Raw genomic sequence first — 18,415 nt, forward strand, 5'->3', positions numbered from 1 at the left:
TATTACTTGCTACATCACTGTTACTTGTTGCAAGATCTTTTCCGACACTGTTGTCGGGGAAGAATAGTTACTCGTCAACGTACCTTTTTCTGGCGCCATTGATACAACAGTTAGGAATAGCCTGCCATCAACAGATCATTTCTGGCACCGTTGCTATCATACTACTTTGCTACTGATACTTTGCTTGCAGACACTAATCTTTCGCTTCCCCTTGTGTGTGAATCAACAAATTTGGGTCGAATACTCTACCCTCAAAATCTGTTGCGATCCCCTACACTTGTGGGTTATCAAGACCTTTTTCTGGCGCCGTTGTCGGGGAAGCACAACTATATTCTCGAAGTCACTTGGGATTTACGTCTGCTGATCACTATGAGGAATCTGAAAGATCCAAGAAGTAAAATCATGCCTTCCACTATGAGGAGAGGTAAGGAACTGCCATCTAGCTCTACACATGATTCTCCTTCAGTTTTGAGTAAGTTTGCGACATCGCCTCCTGCTAGAAATCTTGATATGTTGCATGTGCTTGATGATGCTACTTCTGCTGCCCACAATGTTTATGATGATGCCATGCTTGATACTATGCCTGATGATGCTATGCTTGATACTATGCCTGATGATGCTATGCTTGATACTATGCCTGATGAAGCTATGCTTGATACTATGCCTGCTATGCGTGATACTGCTTTGCCACTAGGTGCATTCCCTGATGCACAAATTGCTAGAGTTGCTGCTAGACGTGATGATACTTCTGAAACTGCTGATACTATTGAAGTAGAACCTGCTATTATGCCTGAATTGCCTCTTATGCCTCATACATGCTATGTTATGGAGGGAGAGATAGCTGAGGATTTTCTTGCGCGTAAGGATAGCTATGATGTTGAGAAACTTCTGCGCAAGTCGAAAGAAAAATCTCTGAACGCTAGGATGAAATACGACCCGAAGTTTGCCACTTCGCCTATCTTTGTGACCGATAAGGATTATGAATTCTCTGTCGACCTGAGTTAATCACTCTATTCGAATCTGATCCTTCTCACGGTTATGAGTCCGAAACGGTTGTAGCCCATCTTGCCAAACTACACGATATAGCCACCCTATTCACTTGGGAGGAAAAGATCCGCCACTACTACATGCTCAAGTTGTTTCCTTTCTCGCTAAAGGATGATGCTAAGACCTGGTTCACTTCTCTTACTCCTGGTTATGTGCGTAGCCCCCAGGATATGTTCTACTACTTCTCTAAAAAATATTTCCCTGCCCATAAGAAGCAAGCTGCCTTGCAGGAAATATACAACTTTGCTCAAGCTGAGGAAGAGAGTCTCCCACAAGCTTGGGTGAGGCTCATCCAGCTACTGAATGCTTTGCCTGATCACCCTCTTGAGAAGAATGAAATACTTGATATCTTCTATAATGGACTTACCGATGCTTCTAAAGACCACCTAGATAGTTGTGCCGGTAGTGTTTTTAGGGAACGAACTGTAGAACAAGCTGAGATTCTATTGGATAACATCTTGTGCAATGAGAATGCTTGGACTATTCCCGAACCACCTCCTAAGCCAACTCCGAAGAAAAGAGGTATTCTATTCCTCAGTCCCGAAGATATGCAAGAAGCTAAGAAATCTATGCGAGAGAAAGGCATTAAATCCGAAGATGTCAAAAATCTACCACCTATCGAAGAGATCCATGGTCTCGACAACCCGATACAGGTAGTAGAAGTAAATTCTCTGCGTAGGTTTGATGAGAGTGATATTCCTTTTGATAAACTTGCTAGCTTATGCATGGATGAGTTTGATAACTTCTTTGCCAAACAATAGAGTTTCAATGATTATGTTAGCAGACAATTGGAAAAGAATGCTCGTATGCTTAGTCATTTAAGTGCTTGTGTGGACAGAAACGACAACGATCTTAAGCTCTTGAGTAAACATGCCTCTATGGTTACTACTCAGGTAGAACAAGTACTTAAAGCAAAAAATGACTTGCTCAATGAGTTGAATGACAATTCTGTCCGATTCGTTACTAGAGCCCGTAGAATGACCTAGGAACCTATGTATCCTGAGGGTCATCCGAAGAGAATTGAACAAGATTCTCAAGGAGTTAGCACTGATGCACCTAGTCATCCTAGAAAGAAGAAGAAAGATGATAGGAACCTGCACACTAGCAACCCTGTTGCTGCTACACCTGAGAGTCCAAACGATGCCTCTGTCTTTGATGCTGAAACACACTCTGGTGACGAACATGAGCGTAATAATAATATCAATAGTGATGTTCATGAAGATGCTCAACCTAGCAATGAAAAGGATGTGGAGATTGAATCTGTTGATCTTGATAACCTACAAGCTAAGAATAGAAGATACGATAAGAATGACTTCGCTGCTAGGAAGCATGGTAAAGAAAGGGAATCATGGTTTCAGAAACCTATGCCCTTTCCTCCTAAACCATCCAAGAAAAAGGATGATGAGGATTTTGAGCGATTCGTTGAGATGATCAGACCTGTCTTTCTACAAATGCGTTTGACGGATATGCTCAAGATGTCTGTGTATGCTAAGTACATGAAAGATATTGTGACTAACAAGAGGAGGATACCTGAGGTTGATATTTCCACCATGCTGGCTAATTATACCTTCAAGGGTGGAACTCCTAAGAAACTAGGTGATCCCGGTGTGCCTACTATACCTTGCTCCATTAAAGGCAACTACGTTAGAACTGCTTTATGCGACCTTGGAGCCGGTGTTAGTGTTATGTCTCTCTCTATTTATCGTAGACTTGAACTGGATAAGTTGAAACCCACTAAAATCTCTCTGCAAATGGCCGACAAATCAACTGCTTTCCCTATTGGCATTTGTCAGGATGTGCCTGTTGTGGTTGCTAACACCACTATCTTAACAGACTTTCTTATCTTGGATATTCCCGAGGACGATGCCATGGTTGTCATCCTCGGAAGACCCTTTTTTAACACTGCAAGGGATGTTATGGATTGCAACAAAGGCAATGTCACTTTCCATGTCAACGGTAGTGAGCATACGGTGCACTTTCCGAAGAAACAATATCGAGTACATTGCATCAATGCTATCGAAAAAACTTCATCGATTCTTATTGGGAGCTTTGAATGCCCTATTCCTCGTGTCAAGATGAAGTATGATTTGCTTGTTGGGGAGATACACATCCCCATTGAGGTGACCTAGTGACTATTCGAAAATTCTCCATTCTCTTCTGCGATTCAAGAAAGTTTTGTCGAGGGGATTTGATCAACCCCATTGATGGATTTCTTTCGATGACCATGAGATGGATGAATCAAGGAGTCACAAACCTCTGTTCCAAGCTTTCACTTTCGGTTTCTTAGAAGAAAATGATAGATTTAGTCTGTTTTCTGTTTTAGCGTCCGATGGAAAAGTACCCCGAAAATAGAAGTTCTCCGAACGCTGTGAAAATCAAGTATGATTTTTTCTTGATTTTTGGAAAAATACTGGGACAAAGAGTCTGTTTGGGGGCCACACCAGTGGGCCACAAGCCCTAGGGCGCATGCACCCCCCTGGACATGCCACCCAGGCTTGTGGGGCCCACAGGCACCCCCTCTACTCATTCTTGCTCTTATCTCCTTCTCCTACCTCCTGAAAAAATCATTTCGTAGCTCAAACCCATGTTCTTGCTCCTCTTGCTGGGATTTTCGATCTTTTGCTCAAATCACCGTTCTCCGAACTGTTTTGGGGGAAATACTTCTTGGTAAGTGACTCCTCCATTGCTCCAATTAGTTTTTGCTCTAGTGTCTTATACTCTGCGTATTTTTGCTGCCTTGGGGACCCTGTTCTTGAGCTTTGCATGCTAATTTTAGCTGGTCCCAAGTAGTTTTGATGCGTAATATGGCCTCTAGGCACTTGATGGAGTAGTTGCTACTAGTTTAGTTGAACCTTGTTCACCTTTCCTTTGGGTCACTGAAAATTTCAGAAAAGGAAGATGTTCAGGAGAAACTTTCATGGTGGTTCCTCAAGCAAGAGAGCTCCCCGTCTTGCGATTCGGGGGCCTGATCCTTACCAACCAAGGGACGCGCAGGTACAACCATGTGAATGGCCTTCTGATGAATTTATGATTGAGGCAGGTTTCAAAGATGAGTTTGATGCACTTGTTCACAGCGTCGGACTCGAAGAATTCATCTCCGATAAATGTGAACAGTACGTTGCTCTCACTGCCTCTTTTGTTCGTAGATTCAAATTTTCAGCTGGCCGTGAGACATCAGTACTGTTTGATCTCTATGATAAATCGTGTACCATGGATTTAGAGGATTTCAATAGAATTTGCAAAATACCTATTTGGGGTAGCCTCAATGATCCTCCTAAATCTTCGGTTATAGATTTTTGCTCTGGTATTACTGTTGGAGAAACTAGAGACATTACGCAAGCTACCATGGGGAGTATTCATTTTCCTACCTTGCATTACTTTGCCCTCTTCATAGGCAGATGCATTAATGGCAAGATTGAGCATTGTCACCTCTGCGCACCCGACCTTAGTATCCTTAAGAGGGCAGTGACGGGTGGCAAAAGCTTCAACATGGAAGATATAATAGCAAGGAGGCTGAATAAGAATGCTAATGAAGGGGATTTCTTTGGTGGGATCTATGCCACTCGCATAGCAAATTTTCTTGGAGTACCCATCCGCGAAGGAGATCCCCCGCTCCATACAGCTTTCCTTGACTGCGTCGCTTTGACACGCTACCAGTTCCTTGAGAGGGACGACGAATCCCTCCTGTACCGATTGATGTTTAACCGGCAACGTGTTTTACATATTACCCTTCCTGCTCCTGCCTTCTTTGACTTTCAGGTAAAACAGAGATATTACATAACCAGAGGAGTATGAGAGGGAGGCTAAGGCTGCTCGCCTCCGTGAGGCAGCTATTCAGGCAGTGGCTGCAGCACTCCCGTACAACCCCCATTATGATTTTGGGTTTCGTCAAGACCATCCTTGGGAGTAGACCAAGTTAGGCCAAAAGCCTAAGCTTGGGGGAGTACGTGTTCTCACCGACTTTACATTCTTGCTTATGCTTTCACTTTGTTAGCCGGTGTTCACACTTTGCCACTGTATCATCCATGCTAGTTTATTTTCTTTTTCTCGTTTTCTTTTCATGTGTCTGTCTAGTTTGAGAAAACCCAAAAAGATTTTCTTTTATTCTTTTGTTTGTTGGGAGCTTTCCCGTGTAGATAGTTTTCTTTTTCTTTGGGTCAAGGTAGAAGATATTGGTTACAATGTTTAGTGGCTCTTGCATGCATACCTGTTTAGCTTTCATAGAGCCATATTACTTTGTCTTCTCCTTTGTGTTTGCCTGCAGATTCCAGCGTTGTCCAATGCACGAGCACTCTTATTATTGTTCACATCGTTCAGTCGTGCAAGTGAAAGGAATAATGACGATATATGATGAAGTGACTGAGGCTGGAAAAGCTGGTATGAACTCGATCTATTTTTTTTGTAAATATGACAAGCTCACTGTTCCTAGTTCAGCTTTCTTGTGAGAGAAACATGTTTCCAATGACAACTTAGAGATCATAGTTGCTTATGCCATGCTTACTTAGCTAGGAGCTTATAATGGTTTGTGTTGGTTGCCCACATGAATGTTGAGATGACTATGATGTAGTATGATAGGATGGTATCCTCCTTTGAATGTTTCAAGTGGCTTGACTTGGCGCATGTTCACGCATGTAGTTGAACCAAAATCAACATAGCCTCTATGATGTTCATGTTCATGGTGATTTATGTCCTACTCATGCTTGCACTCAATGTTAGTTAGTCTCAATGCATTTTGATGACTGTTGTCGCTCTCTAGTTGGTCGCTTCCCAGTCTTTTGCTAGCCTTCACTTGTACTAAGCAGAAATACTGCTTGTGCATCTGATGTCCCACAAGCGTATGGGATCGCAGCAGTTTTCGAGGGTAGAGTATTCAACCCAAATTTATTGATTTGCTCACAAGGGGAAGCTAAATGGTATTCTCAAGTATTAGCAGCTGAGTTGTGAATTCAACCACACCTGAAAGATTAGTGTCTGCAAGTAAAGTATTAGTAGCAAGGTAGTACGATAGCAACGGTACCAGAAAAAGCTTTGACAATCCCTGGCAACGGCGCTAGAAAAAGCCTTGTTGACGGGATGTTAGCGCCAACAAAGTATTGCAACAAGTAATAGCGGAGTAGCAAGGAACATTAGTAGCAACAGCACCAAAGTAACAAGTAACAGCAGTAGCAGCAGTAGCAAAGTAACAGCATCAAAGCGGCCCAATCCCTCTTGTAGCAAAGGACAAGCCTAGGCAAAGTTACATAGCGAGGACCAGAGTATGACGGATGTGATTTATCATATAACAGCTATAACACGGAGAGATATGTGGCTAGCTCCCGTTCGTCAATCTAATGTAGGCATGTATTCCGTATGTAGTCATACGTGCTTAGGGAAAAGAACTTGCATGACATCTATTGTCCATCCCTCCCGTGGCAGCGGGGTCCTATTGGAAACTACGGGATATTAAGGTTCTCCTTTTAATAAAGAACCGGACCAACGCATTAACACGCGGTGAATACATGAGCTCCTCATATTATGGTCATCTCCGGGAGTGGTTCCGGCTATTGTCACTCCGGGGTTGCTGGGTCATAACACATAGTAGGTGACTACAACTTGCAAGATAGGATCTAAAACACACATATATTGGCGACAACATAATAGGTTCAGACCTGAAATCATGGCACTCCGGCCCTAGTGACAAGCATTAAGCATAGCCAAATTGTAGCAACATCAATCTAGAACATAGTGGATACTAGGGATCAATCCCCGTCAAGAACTAACTCGATTACATGATAGATCTCATCCAACTCATCACCGTCCATCAAGCCTACGATGAGATTACTCACGAACAATGAAGAGCATCATGGAATTGTCGATGGAGAAAGGTTGATGATGACGATGGCGACGATTTCCCCTCTCCGGAGCCCGAAACGGACTCCAGATCTGCCCTCCACATGAAGAACAGGATGTGGCGGCGCCTCCGTATCGCAAAACGCGATGAAACCTTCTCTATGATTTTATTTCCAGGCAAAATGGAAGATATAGGACTGAGATTGGGGGCGGTGGTGCCACGTGGGCCCCATAAGCCCTCATGGTGCAGCCATAGGGGGTGGCCGTGGCCTAGGGGCTTGTGGGCCACTGGCACGCCCCCTCACGTGGATCTTTGCGCATGTATTTTTCTTTTATTCCAGAAAAAATCTCTGTAAATTTTCAGGACGTTCCGAGAACTTTCATTTCTACACAAAAACAACACCATGGCAGTTCTGCTGAAAACAGCGTCAGTCCGGGTTAGTTCCATTCAAATCATGCAAATTAGAGTCCAAAACAAGGGCAAAAGAGTTTGGAAAAGTAGATACGATGGAGACGTATCAACCCCCCCAAGCTTAAAGCCTTGCTTGTCCTCAAGTAACTCAGTTGACAAACTGAGAGAGACAAAAGAAAACTTTGACGGACTCTGTTTGATCTTGTTGTTGCAACTATGTCTACCTCACAACCAGAATTTCAGCAACATCACAATCAAACCACATAAGCAAATGACATCTAGGTCTCACAGAAAACTCATATCAATGGCATAATCAACGAGCGAGCATATAATAATAAGCCTCAAGTGTCAAGACTTCAACCAAAACAACATGAAGCAGTACGAATAGATGGTATCTCGCTAGCTCTTTCTGAGACCGCAAAACATAAATGCATAGCACCTTAAAAGACCAAGGGCTGACTAAACATTGTAATTCATGGCAATGAAGATCCATTCATAGTCACACTCAACACAGTTAAAAGCAAAGCATAAAAATGACAGAGGTGCTCTCTAATTGGTGCTTTTGTAAGAGGAGGATGACTCAACAGGAAAATAAATAGACACGCCCTTCGCAGAGGGAAGCACTGATTTGCAGAGGTGCCAGAGCTCAAGCTTTGAAAACAGAGATAATAATTTTGGGTGGCATGCTTTCATTGTCAACGCAATGACTAAGAATTCTCAATATCTTCCATGCTACACATGCTATAGGCGGTTCCCAAACAGAAAAGTAAAGTTTTGACTCCCGCACCACCAATCAATCACACTCCACGGCTAGCCGAATCCTCGGGTACCTTCCAAACCAGCATCAATCCTGGGGGAGTTTTGTTTGCAATTATCTTTTCGATTTGAGCATGGGACCGGGAATTCCAATTACCAGCCCCTTTCTCGTGAATGATAGTGAATAAACACATATCTAGGATAACACGCCTAGCATGGAAGATACCAATAGCCCCCTGTCACCACATGAGCGGTTTGGGCATGCAAAACAGATTATTTCTTGAAGATTTAGAGAGTGGCACATGCAAATTTACTTGGAACGGCACGTAGATACCACATAGGTAGGTATGGTGGACTCATATGGCACAACTTTGGGTTTATAGGAGTGGATGACAAGCAGTATTTCCGCTTAGTACAAGTGAAGGCTAGCAAAAGACTGGGAAGCGACCAACTAGAGAGCGACAACAGTCATCAAAATGCATTGAGTTTAACTAACATGGAGTGCAAGCATCAGTAGGACATAAATCACCATGAACATGAACATCATAGAGGCTATGTTGTTTTTATTTCAACTACATGCGTGAACATGCACCAAGTCAAGCCACTTGAAACATTCAAAGGAGGATACCATCCTATCATACTACATCATAGTCATCTCAACATTCATGTGGTCATCCAAGACAAACCATTATAAGCTCCTAGCTAACTAAGCATGGCATAAGCAACTATGATCTCTAAGTTTTCATGGAAAACATGTTTCTCTCACAACAAAGCTGAATCAGGCATGATGAGCTAGTCATATTTTCAAAAACAAAATAGCTCGAGTTCATACCAGCTTTTCCAGGCTCAGTCACTTCATCATATATCGTCATTATTGCCTTTCACTTGCACAAACGAATGGTGTGAACAATAATAGGCATGCTCGTGCATTGAACTAAAGCTGGAATCTGCCTGCAAACAAAAAGGAGAAGACAAGGTAATATGGCTCTTTGAAAGCTAAACAGGTATGCATGCAAGAGACACTAAACATTGTAACCAATATCTTCTACCTTGACCCAAAGAAGAAGAAAACTATCTACACGGGAAAGCTCCCAACAAGCAAAAGAAGAAAAATAAAATCTTTTTGGTTTTTCTCAAACTAGACAGACACATAGAAAGAAAACAAGAAAAAGAAAATAAACTAGCATGGATGATACAGTGGCAAAGTGTGAACACCGGCTAACAATGTGAAAGCATAAGCAAGAATGTAAAGTCGATGAGAACACGTACTTCCCCAAGCTTAGGCTTTTGGCCTAACTTGGTCTACTCCCAAGGAGGGAAATAACCAGCTCCGGGGTACTCCGGAGTGGACTGAGGATGCCACTGCTGTGTGAGCTCCTCTGGCTCCCACTGATAAACTGGCGTTTGGTACTCGACTGGCGGCTCGGGCACGGGCACCTGTGGTTGGGCCAAGCCCCAATATGCGTAGAGGTCCCAGGGCATAATAGTGTACCTGCCTGCATGAAGATTGAACAAAGAAGGAGCAGGCAAAGTAATAGTCTCACGTGTACCCTGACTAAATACCAGGTTATAAATCATCCTTCCAGCTATATCTCTATCAAGAAAGTCATGGCGAACCATGCTATCGTAATATAGATATCTCTCAGAAAGAAGCATCTCTTCTTCTTCCTCCAGTGTAATAGGTATCTCAAAGGGTCTAGCAAGACGAGTAGCATAGATACCTCCATAGACAACACCTTTAAAACGGTTCAGGTTCAACCGTTGAGCTACTATGGTGCCCAAGCTATAAGTTTTATCGTTATAAAGGGCTTCGCGCAAGACCGCAAGATCTAAGGAACTAAGTGACCCAGCTTTCCCACGACCAATCAAACATTTTCCCACAAATAGTGAGAAGTACCAAAGCACGGGAAAATGAATGCTAGCAGCTCTAGCGCAAGACACTCCTCTCTCCTCTCCTAGAGAAATAGTACCGATAAAAGCTTCCAAGTCCCGTGGACGAGGTTCATGAATATCCCCTATGTAAGGTAATTTGCAAACATTGCAAAAATCTGGAGTGACATGCGATGGGGACATCATAAAGTTTAAACTCAACCATAGGAGGATTCTTCCTCGGATAGAAGTTAAAGCTTTGTACGAAGATATTAGTGAGGAGGAGGTATTGCGAACACTTATCTTAAACGAAGGCGGTAAGGCCTGCGCTCTCCACCAAATGATAAAAGTCCTCATAAATTCCAGTGACGTGTAAGAACACGTCGCTTGGCCACTCGCACGCTCGAACTTCCGCGACTCGAGGGACCGGATACTTGGGCTTCTTCTCACTCAGATCATCCTTGTGGTCACGGCTTGACGAGCCTCTCAAGAACCTCCTCATCTTTTCCCTTTTCTATCTCTGAAAATTTCTGAAATTATTAGTGATTCTAAGGAAAAGTGAATAAGGCTCAACGAAACTCGTAGCAACTACTCCCACAAGTGCCTAGAGACCATATCACGCATCAAAACTACTTGGGACCAGCTAGAATCAACATACAAAGCTCAAGAACATGGTCACCAAGGCAGCAAAAATACACGGAGTATAAGGCACTAGAGCAAAAACTAATTGGACCAATGGAGGAGTAACTTACCAAGGAATAATTTCCCCAAAACAGTTCGGAGAACGGTGATTTGAGCAAAGAGATCGAAAACCCCAGCAAGAGGAGCGAGAACACGGGTTTGAGCTGCGAAACGATTTTTTCTGGAGGTAGGAGAAGGAGATAAGAGCAACAAGGAGTGGAGGGGGTGCCTGTGGCCCCCACAAGCCTGGGTTGCGCGGCCAAGGGGGTGCCCGCGCCCCTAGGGATTGTGGCCCACTGGTGTGGCCTCCAGACAGACTCTTTGTCCCAGTATTTTTCAAATATTCCAGAGAAAATCATACTAGATTTTGACAGCGTTCGGAGAACTTCTATTTTCGGGGTATTTTTCTACCGGATGCTAAAACAGAAAACAGGGAAAACTAAACTAAACCTATCATTTTTCTTCTAAGCAACCAAAGGTGAAAGCTTGGAACAAAGGTTTGTGACTCCTTGATTCATCCATCTCATGGTCATCGAGAGAAAATCCGCCAATGAGGTTGATCAAGTCTCCTCGACAAACCTTTTCGAATCGCAAAAGAGAATGGAGAAATTCCGAATAATCACTAGGTTACCTCAATGGGGATGTGAATCTCCCCAACAGGCAAATCATACTTCATCTTGACACAAGGAATAGGGCATTCAAAGCTCGTGATAAGAATCGATGAAGTTTTTTCGATAGCATTGATGCAATGTACTCGATATTGTTTCTTCGGAAAGTGCACCGTATGCTCATTACCGTTGACATGGAAAGTGACATTGCCTTTGTTGCAATCTATAATAGCCCCTGCAGTGTTTAAAAAGGGTCTTCCGAGGATGACAGCCATGGCATCGTCCTCGGGAATATCCAAGATAACAAAGTCTGTTAATATAGTGGTGTTAGCAACCACAACAGGCACATCCTCGCAAATGCCGATAGGGAAAGCAGTTGATTTGTCGGCCATTTGCAGAGAGATTTCAGTGGGTGTCAACTTATCCAATTCAAGTCTATGATAGAGAGAGAGAGAGCCATAACACTAACACCGGCTCCAAGGTCGCATAACGTAGTTCTAACATAGTTACCTTTAATGGAGCAAGGTATAGTGGGCACACCGGGATCACCTAGTTTCTTTGGAGTTCCACCTTTGAAAGTGTAATTCGCAAGCATGGCAGAGATCTCAAGATCAGGTATCCTTCTCTTATTAGTCACAATATATTTCATGTACTTAGCATACGGAGACATTTTGAGCATATCTGTCAAACGCATCTGCAGAAAGACAGGTCTGATCATCTCAACGAAGCGCTCAAAATCCTCATCATCCTTTTTCTTGGATGGTTTGGGAGGAAAGGGCATAGGTTTCTGAACCCATGGCTCCCTTTCTTTACCTTGCTTCCTAGCAGCGAAGTCATTCTTATCGTATCTCTTAGTCTTAGGCTGTGGGTTATCAAGATCAACAGGTTCAATCTCCACATCCTTTTCATTGCTAGGTTGAGCATCTTCCTGAACATCACTATTGATATTATCATTAGGCTCATGTTCATAGGCATCAGAGATATAGGCATCGTTTGGACTCTCAGGTGTAGCAGCAATAGGGTTGCTAGCGTGCAGGTTCCTATCATCTTTCTTCTTCATTCTAGGATGACTAGGTGCATCAGCGCTAACTCCTTGAGGATCTTGTTCAATTCTCTTCAGATGACCCTCAGGATACAGAGGTTCCTGGGTTATTCTACCGCCTCTAGTAACGACTCTGACGACATTGTCATTCAACTCATTGAGCAAGTTATTCTGAGCTTTAAGTACTTGTTCTACCTGAGTAGTAACCATAGAAGCATGTTCACTCAGAACTTTAAGCTCATTGACATTTCTGTCCACACAAGCACTTAAATGACTAAGCATACGAGCATTCTTTTCCAATTGTCTGCTAACATAATCATTGAAACTTTGTTGTTTGGCAACAAACTTATCAAATTCGTCCATGCATAAGCTAGCAGGTTTATCAAAAGGAATATCACTATCATCAAACCTGCGTAGAGAATTTACTTCTACTACCTGTATCGGGCTATCGAGACCATGGATCTCTTCGATAGGTGGTAGATTTTTGACATCTTCAGATTTAATGCCTTTCTCTTGCATAGATTTCTTGGCTACTTGCATATCTTCAGGACTGAGGAATAGAATACCTCTTTTCTTCGGAGTTGGCTTAGGAGGTGGTTCGGGAATAGTCCAAGCATTCTCATTGCACAAGATGTTGTTCAACAGAATCTCAGCTTGTTCTACAGTTCGTTCCCCAAAAACACTACCGGCACAACTATCTAGATGGTCTTTGGAAGCATCGGTAAGTCCATTATAGAAGATGTCAAGTATCTCATTCTTCTCAAGAGGGTGATTAGGCAAAGCATTCAGTAGCTGGATAAGCCTCCTCCAAGCTTGTGGGAGACTCTCTTCCTCAGCTTGAGCAAATTTGTATATTTCCTGCAAGGCAGGTTGCTTCTTATGGGCAGGGAAATATTTTTCAGAGAAGTACTAGACCATATCCTGGGGGCTACGCACACAACCAGGAGCAAGAGAAGTGAACCAGGTCTTAGCATCATCCTTTAGCGAGAAAGGAAACAGCTTGAGCATGTAATACTGGCGGATCTTTTCCTCACTAGTGAATAGGGTGGCTATATCGTGCAGTTTGGTAAGATGGGCTACAACCATTTCAGAATCATAACCGTGAAGAGGATCAGATTCGACCAGAGTGATTAACTCAGGGTCGACAGAGAATTCATAATCTAGGCGAAGTGGCAAACTTCGGGTCATATTTCATCCTAGTGTTCAGAGATTTTTATTTCCACTTGCGCAGTAGTTTCTCAACTTCATAGCTATCCTTACACGCAAGAAAATCCTCAGCTATCTCTCCTTCCATAACATAGCGCGTATCAGGCATAACAGGCATAGTAGCAGGTTCTACTTCAATAGTATCGGCAGTTTCAGAAGTATCATCACATCTAGCAGCAACTCTAGCAATATGTGCATCAAGGGCACCAAGTGGCAAAGTAGTATCAGGCATAGCATCATCAGGCATAGTATCTAGCATAGCATCATCAGGCATAGTATCAAGCATAGCATCATCAGGCATAGTATCAAGCATAGCATCATGGACAGCAGAAGTAGCATCATCAAGCACAGGCGACATATCAAGATTTCTAGCAAGAGGCAAAGTCGCAAACTTACTCAAAACTGAAGGTGAATCAATTGCAGAGCTAGATGGCAATTCCTTACCTCTCCTCGTAGTGGAAGGTAGGATTTTAGTTCTTGGATCTTTCGGATTCCTCATAGTGATCAGCAAACCTCAATCCCAAGTGTATGGGATCGCAGAATTTTTCGAGAGTAGAGTATTCAACCCAAATTTATTGATTCGCTCACAAGGGGAAGCTAAAGGATATTCTTAAGTATTAGGAGCTGCGTTGTCAATTCAACCACACCTGAAAGATTAGTGTCTGCAAGCAAAGTATCAGTAGCAAGGTAGTACGATAGCAATGGCACCAGAAAAAGCTTTGACAATCCCTGCCAACGGAGCTAGAAAAAGCCTTGTTGACGGGATGTTAGCGCCAACAAAGTATTGCAACAAGTAACAGCGGAGTAGCAAGGAACAGTAGTAGCAGCAGCAAGAGCAAAGTAACAAGTAACAGCAGTAGCAGCAGCAGCAAAGTCGCCCAATCCCTCTTGTAGCAAGGGACAAGCCTAGTCGAAGTAACGTAGCGAGGACCAGTAGTAAAAGACTCATAGGCAGTGGATCGGTGACGGATGAGTACGACGGATGTGATTCATCATGTAACAGTTATAACATGGAGAGATATATGGCTAGCTCCCGTTCATCAATCTAATCTAGGCATGTATTCCGTATGTAGTCATACGTGCTTCGGGAAAAGAACTTGCATGACATCTATTGTCCATCCCTCCCGTGGCAGCGGGGTCCTAATGGAAACTATGGTATATTAAGGTTCTCCTTGTAATAAAGAACCGGACCAACTCATTAACATGCGGTGAATACATGAACTCCTCATACTATGGTCATCTCCGGGAGTGGTTCCGGCTATTGTCACTCCGGGGTTGCTGGGTCATAAGACATAGTAGGTGACTACAACTTGCAAGATAGGATCTAAAACACACATATATTGGCGACAACATAATAGGTTCACATCTGAAATCATGGCACTCGGGCCCTAGTGACAAGCATTAAGCATAGCCTAGTAGTAGCAACATCAATCTAGAACATAGTGGATACTAGGGATCAATCCCCGTCAAGAACTAACTCGATTACATGATAGATCTCATCCAACTCATCACCGTCCAGCAAGCCTACGATGAGATTACTCACGAACGATGAAGAGCATCATGGAATTGTCGATGGAGAAAGGTTGATGATGACGATAGCGACGATTTCCCCTCTTCGGAGCCCGAAACGGACTCCAGATCTGCCCTCCAGATGAAGAACAGGATGTGGTGGCGCCTCCGTATCACAAAACGCGATGAAATCTTCTCTCTGATTTTTTTTCTAGGCAAAACAGAAGATATAGGACTGAGATTGGGGCGGTGGTGCCACGTGGGCCCCACATGCCCTCATGGCGCGGCCATAGGGGTGGCCGCGGCCCAAGGGCTTGTGGCCCACTGGCACGCCCCCTCACGTGGATCTTTGCGCAGGTATTTTTCTTTTATTCCCGAAAAAATCTCCGTAAATATTCAGGACGTTCCGGGAACTTTAATTTCTTCACAAAAACAACACCATGGAAATTCTGCTGAAAACAGCGTTAGTCCGGGTTAGTTCCATTCAAATCATGCAAATTAGAGTCCAAATCAAGGGCAAAAGAGTTTGGAAAAGTAGATACGACGCAGACGTATCAGCATCCACTTCCATAAACCCAAAGTTGTGCCTTATGAGTCCACCATACCTACCTATGTGCGGTATCTACCTGCAATTCCTAGTAAATTTGCATGTGCCACTCTCTAAATCTTCAAGAAATAATATGTTTTGCATGCCCAAACCGCTCATGTGGTGACAGGGGCTATTGGTATCTTCCATGCTAGGCGTGTTATCCTCGATATGTGTTTATTCACTATCATTCACGAGAAAGGGGTCGGTGATTGGAATTCCCAGTTCCATGCTCAAATCAAAAAGATAATTGCAAACAAAACTCCCCCAGGATTGATGTTGGTATGGACGGTACCCGAGGATTCGGCTAGCCATGGAGTGTGATTGATTGGTGGTGGGGGTCAAAAGTTTACTTTTCTGTTTGGGAACCGCCTATAGCATGTGTAGCGTGGAAGATGTTGAGAACTCTTAGTCATTGCGTTGACAATGAAAGCATGCCACCCAAAATTATTATCTCTGTTTTCAAAGCTAGAGCTCTGGCACCTCTGCAAATCAATGCTTCCCTTTGTGAAGGGCCTGTCTATTTATATTCCTGTTGAGTCATCCTCCTCTTACAAAAGCACCAATTAGAGAGCACCTCTGTCATTTTTATGCTTTGTTTTTAACTGTGTTGAGTATGACTATGACTGGATCTTCATTGCCATGAATTACAATGTTTAGTCAGCCCTTGGTCTTTGAAGGTGCTCTGCATTTATGTTTTGCGGTCTCAGAAAGAGCTAGCGAGATACCATCTATTCGTACTGCTTCATGTTGTTTTGATTGAAGTGTTGACACTTGAGGCTTATTATTATTTGCTCGCTAGTTGATTATGCCATTGATATGAGTTTACCGTGAGACCTAGATGTCATTTGCTTATGTGGTTTGCTTGTGATCTTGCTGAAACTCTGGATATGAGTTAGACATAGTTGCAACAACAAGATCAAACAGAGTTTGTCAAAGTTTTTCTTTTGTCTCTTTTATTTTGTCAACTGAATTGCTTGAGGACAAGCAAGGCTTTAAGCTTGGGGGAGTTGATACGTCTCCATCGTATCTACTTTTCCGAACTCTTTTGCCCTTGCTTTGGACTCTAATTTGCATGATTTGAATGGAACTAACCCAGACTAACATTGTTTTCAGCAGAATTGCCATGGTGTTGTTTTTGTGCAGAAATAAAAGTTCTCGGAATGTCGTGAAAATTTACGGAGATTTTTTCTGGAATAAAAGAAAAATACCTGCGCAAAGATCCAACGGAGGGGGCGTTCCAGTGGGCCACATGTTGGAATTATGCCCTAGAGGCAATAATAAATATAGTTATTATTATAATTCCTGTATCAAGATAATCGTTTATTATCGATGCTATAATTGTATTGAATAAAGACTTATATACATGTGTGGATACATAGACAAAACACTGTCCCTAGCAAGCCTCTAGTTGGCTAGCCAGTTGATCAAAGATAGTCAGGGTCTTCTGATTATGAACAAGGTGTTGTTGCTTGATAACTGGATCACGTCATTAGGAGAATCACGTGATGGACTAGACCCAAACTAATAGACGTAGCATGTTGATCGTGTCATTTTGTTGCTACTGTTTTCTGCGTGTCAAGTATTTGTTCCTATGACCATGAGATCATATAACTCACTGACACCGGAGGAATGCTTTGTGTGTATCAAACGTCGCAACGTAACTGGGTGACTATAAAGATGCTCTACAGGTATCTCCGAAGGTGTTTGTTGAGTCAGGATGGATCGAGACTGGGATTTGTCACTCCGTGTGACGGAGAGGTATCTCGGGGCCCACTCGGTAATACAACATCACACACAAGCCTTGAAAGCAATGTGACTTATTGTAAGTTGTGGGATCTTGTATTACGGAACGAGTAAAGAGACTTGCCGGTAAACGAGATTTAAATAGGTATGCGGATACTGACGATCGAATCTTGGGCAAGTAACATACCGAAGGACAAAGGGAATGACATACGGGATTATATGAATCCTTGGCACTGAGGTTCAAACGATAAGATCTTCGTAGAATATGTAGGATACAATATGGGCATCCAGGTCCCGCTATTGGATATTGACCGAGGAGTCTCTCGGGTCATGTCTGCATAGTTCTCGAACCCGCAGGGTCTGCACAGTTAAGGTTCGACGTTGTTTTATGCGTATTTGAGTTATATAGTTGGTTACCGAATGTTGTTCGGAGTCCCGGATGAGATCACGGACGTCACGAGGGTTTCCGTAATGGTCCGGAAACGAAGATTGATATATAGGATGACCTCATTTGATTACCGGAAGGTTTTCGGAGTTACCGGGAATGTACCGGGAATGACGAATGGGTTCCGGGTGTTCACCGGGGGGGGCAACCCACCCCGGGGAAGCCCATAGGCCTTGGGGGTGGCGCACCAGCCCTTAGTGGGCTGGTGGGACAGCCCAAGAAGGCCCTATGCACCATAGGAAGAAAATCAAAGAGAAAAGAAAAAAAGAGGAGGTGGGAAAAAGGGGAAGGACTCCTCCTTCCAAACCTAGTTGGACTCGGTTTGGAAGGGGAGGGTTGCCCCCCTTGGCTCGGCCGAACCCCTTGGGGGTCCTTGGACCCCAAGGCAAGGCTCCCCCTCTTCCCCCTATATATACGGAGGTTTTAGGGCTGATTTGAGACAACTTTGCCACAGCAGCCCGACCACATATATCCACGGTTTTACCTCTAGATCGCGTTTCTGCGGAGCTCGGGCGGAGCCCTGCTGAGATAAGCTCATCACCAACCTCCGGAGCGCCGTCACGCTGCCGGAGAACTCATCTACCTCTCCGTCTCTCTTGCTGGATCAAGAAGGCCGAGATCATCGTCGAGCTGTACGTGTGCTGAACGCGGAGGTGCCGTCCATTCAGCACTAGATCGT

Source organism: Hordeum vulgare, chromosome 5H (genome assembly GCF_904849725.1).
Source record: "Hordeum vulgare subsp. vulgare chromosome 5H, MorexV3_pseudomolecules_assembly, whole genome shotgun sequence".
Classification (NCBI taxonomy): Eukaryota; Viridiplantae; Streptophyta; class Magnoliopsida; order Poales; family Poaceae; genus Hordeum; species Hordeum vulgare.